Source organism: Gymnogyps californianus, chromosome 6, assembly GCF_018139145.2.
Source record: "Gymnogyps californianus isolate 813 chromosome 6, ASM1813914v2, whole genome shotgun sequence".
In the NCBI taxonomy this organism is placed as follows: domain Eukaryota; kingdom Metazoa; phylum Chordata; class Aves; order Accipitriformes; family Cathartidae; genus Gymnogyps; species Gymnogyps californianus.
The window spans coordinates 22,165,117-22,171,259 of record NC_059476.1 but is presented as its reverse complement, the minus strand read 5'-3'; positions in this window follow the sequence as shown (position 1 = coordinate 22,171,259).

Genomic DNA, 6,143 nt, shown 5'->3' with positions numbered 1-6,143 from the left:
ATGTGAGTCAGAGAGGGACTTTTAAACATCCCTTTTAAGACTCTCTGTTAAATGTTTAGTTAACAACACTGAGGGTTACTGAACACTGGGAAGAAATCATGTTTTAATCAAAGATTCTACCTACTTTCTATGTGAGTACTGTAAGAACTATAAACTGCTAAAAACTACCCTAAGGAAATCAGACTGCTGCTATTTCCAAAAGAAAAACAGAAAGGAAATAAAAAAAAAAAAAAGAAGGTAGTACTTGTTGATTTAAAAAAATAATCTGCAACTCATGCCACATGGGGAAAATAATCTAAATGCCACAAACCAGGGGGAGAACTGAAATGCTACCGGTGGGTGACAATGAGGCTTTTGGGATTCAAGGTTTGCCATTTTGCAGATACTCAGACCTACCAGAGCCCTTTCCTTTCCTACCGGTTTTTTTCCTCAGCCGTGGAGCACGGCTAAGAGGAACTTACAGGACAGCTAGACTTTGTCATCCTCTAAAATTAACACCGTGTCTGGCTGCTCCCACACAACAGGAGTAACTTTTCTGAACATTCCCCTGCCAAGTTATCCTGGGAGGTGAACATCACATTTTTTCTTGTACAGGGGGAGAGACGGATCTCTACCATCGTTGGGGCTGTGCTCACCTGGCAGGTTTCAAGTCTTACACGCTAAGGACAGCCCTGAGGAAAGCCCTTCACAGCATAGTCAGCTTCTCCAGCTGGCATTTTGACCACTTTTGAAACAGGTTAATGCTCCTGAATGTGGCCACGAGGTTCAGGCACTGACATCTTGGCGAGGTGCGCAGGCTAGTTTGCTTTCCCAGTGTTCAAATTGCAGCACCTCCAGCCTTGCCTGTCAAAAGATATTTTGGCTCTTTGCGGGCTGGAGGCTTGGCTGCGCCGTGCCAGCCAGACTCCGTCCCATGGAGAGCTGCTGGCCAGGGCAAAGGCCAGTACCCTGCGCACCCCTGGCCCCCACCACCGGGCCTTGCCCATCTGAGTCCCTGCTGCAGAGTCCTGTCTCAGCTCTGCTGCTCAAAGCTTGAGACAAAAAGGGGGGATCACTGGGCAGCCCAGGTGGGAAACCAGAAATGTCTAGTATGGACACAGCAATACAGCTTAAACTGGGCTTTTCCTGCTGTAGTTTGCATCTCTCCAGACAGGCTTTTCCCTCCTTCCAGGGAGAGCTGCCCAGCTGAGCCTTCAGCAGAAGTACATCGCTGGGGGAGCTCACCAACACTGCTTGGCTAAGATTTGGCTTCAGCCATTGTCCTCAGGAAACTGATTCAATTCTTCTGCATCTGGTGACTGCTGCCTGCGATCGTGGTCTTTCATAAATGAGCTGATGCAATCCCAGGGCCACGGCACAGGGCAGTGATGAGCAGAGCCACGCCATGGGCAGCACAGACCATGAACTTCAGCGCGGGCTTTCTTTAGAAATGCATGGTCTAACATAAGGCTGTTTCCACCTTCCTGACAAGTCCTCCCCATAGAGTCATGACCCAGCTGAGGCACTGTGCGAGTGAAAAGCTCTTGCAGAGTACTTTTTGTCAGAGGGTCTCACAGTGTTTTATCAAGGTTGGGGAAAAGAGAGGCACAAACCAGCAGTGGGGTTTATCAGAAGACACCATCTGTGAGCAGAGCCCATATGAGAAAGAAGGGTTGCATTCCTGTCCTGGGATGCACTAACCAGCCTGGTTTTGCTACCACAGTGCCAGGAGGCAGGAAAAAAGCATCAAGGCTAAGCTAAGGACATTTCACCAAAACATTTTCCTTCCTGCTCTCCCCTCAAAAAAAAAAAAAAAAAATCAAACATGTTGCTTTTCCATTTAGCAGTAAGTTTTGCAAGGAGATTTCATCTAGTGTCGACATCTTGGAAATTTTAGTGAATCTCCTCAGTTACCCCCTCCAAAAATGTTGAAAAAGCAACACACACAAAAAAGCTTGCTGCAAGGGCTTTGCAAGGTTTGTTTCATATTGTTTGTTTATCTTCTTTAACAGCATTCCCTGTCTCCCCCTTTTTATTTTTCTTCTATTTCACAACTGGAAGTTGAAAAAAAGAGGAGACTCAAATAAGGAGGGAATAAGCTGAAAACTGGGGAAAGAGCTGGCCCCTACCCCTTCCCCTCTGCTAAAAATAAAGGTTTGCAAAAATTCTCCTAGGATTATTTTCTGCATCTCTTGCATTGTTTTCCTGAAGAAGTATGAAGCAATTCCAGCTTTAGAGCTTTTTCTAGCAATAGGAGAATCATGCCATGGGCCTTTCATCCAAGGAGAAGTGCAGGGATGGTTTTCTGTCATTTCACCAATCCTCCTTTCTTTCTCCTCCTTCCCCTCATAAAGAATCTGCTCTTCAAAGGGATTGAGCCCTCTCTGCAGAGCAGATGAACAGCAGCGTGGTTCACCACTGCTGCCAGCAGTTTCAGAGGTTAATGGTCCCCCTGGTTTTGACAGGTTGACTTCTGGGCACAGTTATGTGTTGCAGAGAAATGAGGTGGGGGCCCGCGGCTACAGAATGAGTTGGGACAAGACCTGGATCAGACTACAGGAGTTCAGAGTTAATGCCTGCTTGAAAGGTGATGGCAGCTGCAGGTGTTTCAGGATTGTCAGACACAGGAGCTCAGATGCCAAGGGATCAGATGCCAGCTCATGGGGTTGCCACCCTCGTTTAATGTTGCTTTCTCCCCTGTGCTTTCTTTTGGAATCTGGTGATCCTGTGTTATATTTTCACACACTTTTCCTTGGCCAGGAGAGGTAGCAAATGGCCTTCCTTTTTGAAATGAAAAGCTAAGACTCTTGTGTAGTCACCTGGCTCCAGAAACTGCGACTTGAGGAGTCTGATATCATGGCATTTACCAAAAGTGAGATTTATGTTTACAAGAACTGGCATCACCTTGCTTGCTTGCTCGCTCGCTCTCTGTCATGTTTCTCCACCTCCTTAAAACATCATCTGTTGCTCCATAAATTCAGCGTATCCCACAAACTCCTGAAGATCCCCTGCTCCATCCTCACCCTTAAAGCATGGCTGAGTTCAGTATGGGTTACCTGGGCTCTTCAGTTAACAGCTGCTGTTGGGAGCTCCCAGCAGAGCAGCACCGGCCGAACTCACAGCTGAGTTCCCACAACTGCCTGGGGAAGGGCCAGGGCTGAAAGAAGAATCTGGTGCTCACTTTGCCACCTCACTGCTGGTGAGTGGGAAGTGTGGGTTTAGAGGGAGGCGATAAGGTAGCAGAAATCACTGGTGTCTCATTGCCAGGGTCAGAAGGGAAAGCAGATGTAACTGGGGTGACGGGCCATGCCTCCAGGCTGTGATCAGGATGACTAAATTCCCTGCCATTGGTGCAGTAATCTTATCAGCACCGAGAATTAGGCTGATAACACGCTGATGACTGGGATAGGGTGCTTATCTCTGTACTTTGCCCCATCCCTTGCTGCCTGCCTCAGTGCCAGACCCCCTGCCCATCCTCCTCCCCTCCTATTACCCCAAACAGGCTTTGCTCCCAGTCCTCGGGCTGCCAGCAGCAAGAACCCAGCCGGTATTGTCTAAACAGGGCCATACAATGGGCAGCATTGTTGACACTGGATTTTTGCCCTCATTAAAGATGACCTCACAGCCCACCCCTTGGCCACTTCAGCCAGCCCCTCGGGACTGTGAGGCTGTCTTTTGAACTCGGGTAAATAAATTGGGAGAGGAGGGGGAGAAAGGGATGGGGAGCAGAGGAACACAGAGGTCTTTGTGTTGCCACCCTCTCTTCAGCACTGGTGCTCTCTGGTGTCTTTCTACCCACATCAGACATGGCAGGCCAGGTGCCAAGGAGCCAGCATGCTGAGCGCCCTTCCCCACCCTCCCCGGCCTGCGTTCACTGGGCAGCGACACCCTCTGTGGTTCGATAGCCTCCCTTCTTCGGGTCACAGTTTGCTCCGGTCATCTTAGCTGTCCTTTCTCCTCCTCCAGGCCTTCTCTGCCTTCCTTCCCACACCTGCAGCCCACACCTCCTGCCCCTTCTCTTCAGGCTGAGACCATCCTCTCAGGCATCCCCTGCTGCCAGCACTGTGGACGTGCCAAGCAGGGACCTGGGGAAATGCCACCTCCTGGTGGCAGATCTTCTGACCCAGCTTAGGTGGCGTGGGCAGTGCCACACTGTCTCCTGCTCCACGGTGTCACCCAGGTTTAGATGCAGCTAACACATCTGAGATGCCAGCTGCATCTAAGGGTGCATCTCCATCTGTGTGGGGAGAGGGGTGATGCTGCGGGGCTGTAAGCGTGAGCCCTGAGGACGGATTACCACATAGTCAGCACAGGGGCAAATTGCAGCACCAGGAAAGGATGAGGGCACATCCAAGGTCAGTTTGCTGCTGCTCCTGTTGGGCAGAGCACGGTGTCCCATGCCACTGTGTATCCTCTTTGCGTGTGTGCACTGCGTCATTGCTTTCTACCCTGTCTCCTTGCTGCAATAGCAACCTGGGCATTTGGGGGCTGCCCAACACTTAAGAGAACAAAAATGATTTCCCAAAGTTAAAAATAAACTGGGGTCTAGACATCAGGGAGACATCTCCCTTCCAAGCTGCCGGCTGAATCCCAGATATTTCTTCCCCTTTTAGAGAGGTTTCTGATAGACTCCTGTTAGGGGAAGCAGGCATACCCTGGCAGGGAGAAACTGATGGGGTTGCCCTGAGAATGCATACATGCTGCTGATATGAGAAGCAGGAAGGACAAATGGGAAACTTGCTGGACCCTTGTCCCAACCTTCCCTACTCTAGGCTTAGCAGTGGCACACAAAGGAAAACCTCAAAGGTGGGGTGTGCCTCTCCCTGTCTGCCACCCCCAACTTTGCCTATATCCATACCTCAGTCTCCTTTAAAGTGAATGCTTTCTTTCCTCTTGGGCAACAGGACTAGAGCAGAGAGTTGTCTTTGTATTCCTCCAGAAGCCAGCCTTGCTTTTCCTCCTTTCCCTCTGTCCCGGTTTCGGCTGGGATAGAGTTAACTTTCTTCTTAGTAGCTGGTACAGTGCTGTGTTTTGGATTTAGTGTGAGAATGATGTTGATAACACTCTGATGTTTTAGTTGTTGCTAAGTAGCGCTTATCTTAAGTCAAGGACTTTTCAGTTTCCCATGCTCTGCCAGCAAGCAGGTGTGCAAGAAGCTGGGAGGGAGCAGAGCCGGGGCAGCTGACCTGAACTAGCCAAAGGGGTATTCCATACCATGGAACGTCATGCCCAGTATATAAACGGGGGGGTTGGCCGGGAGGGGCAGATCGCTGCTCAGGCATTGCTCAGTGAGTGGTGAGCAATTGCATTGTGCATCAGTGGGGTTGTTTTTTCTTTTTTTTTCCCCCTCTTTTTTTTTTTTGTTATATTCCTTTTCATTACTATTATTATTATTATTATATTTCATTATTATTATTGTTAGTATTATATTTTACTTTAGTTATTAAACCGTTCTTATCTCAACCCACGAGTTCTACCTTCTTTCCCGATTCTCCTCCCCATCCCACTGGGAGCGGGGTGGGGGGGGTGTGAGGGAGCGGCTGTATGATGCTTGGCTGCTGACTGGGGTTAAACCACAACACCTTCTTTGCTTATCCCATTGAAGAGCTATATCTTGTGAGCAGCATTTTTTTGTCTATAAAATGGTGGTGGTACTTGTGTCCTTTGTCCAAGTCCATTCACAACTGAAAATCCTTCAGGATTCCCACCTGAGCAGAGTGCCTCCCCACTGTGATGTGTGATGGGCTGTGGCAGTGTGCATGGCTGGCCAAGGAAAGGACATTTGGAGCCCTGAAGGAGAGAGGTGCTACAAGCTGTTATGTTTCTGGCCAGGAACATTTTTAGGCCTCCTTGCTGGGAATGAAGCCCTTACCTGCCTGCCTGGTTTTGCTGCCTTTCCAGGTCTTTAAAGAACCTGTCTACCCTGTCTCCTTCAAAGAATGGAGCTGGTAACACACTCTTCTCTTTCCACATCTACTTCCTCACTTAAAGAAAAGAGCTGCAGACCTCTGGGTTCATGATAGTTTTGGTGGGTAAAATGCCCAGTGTTAACCTAGTGTTTGTGTTTGGAGTGTTAATCGGGGGAGAGATCTGTTGCAAGTGTAAAAGAAATCCTGGGCAGGTAACACTGAAGGGACCCTGCAGCCCAATATCTACTCTTAGCT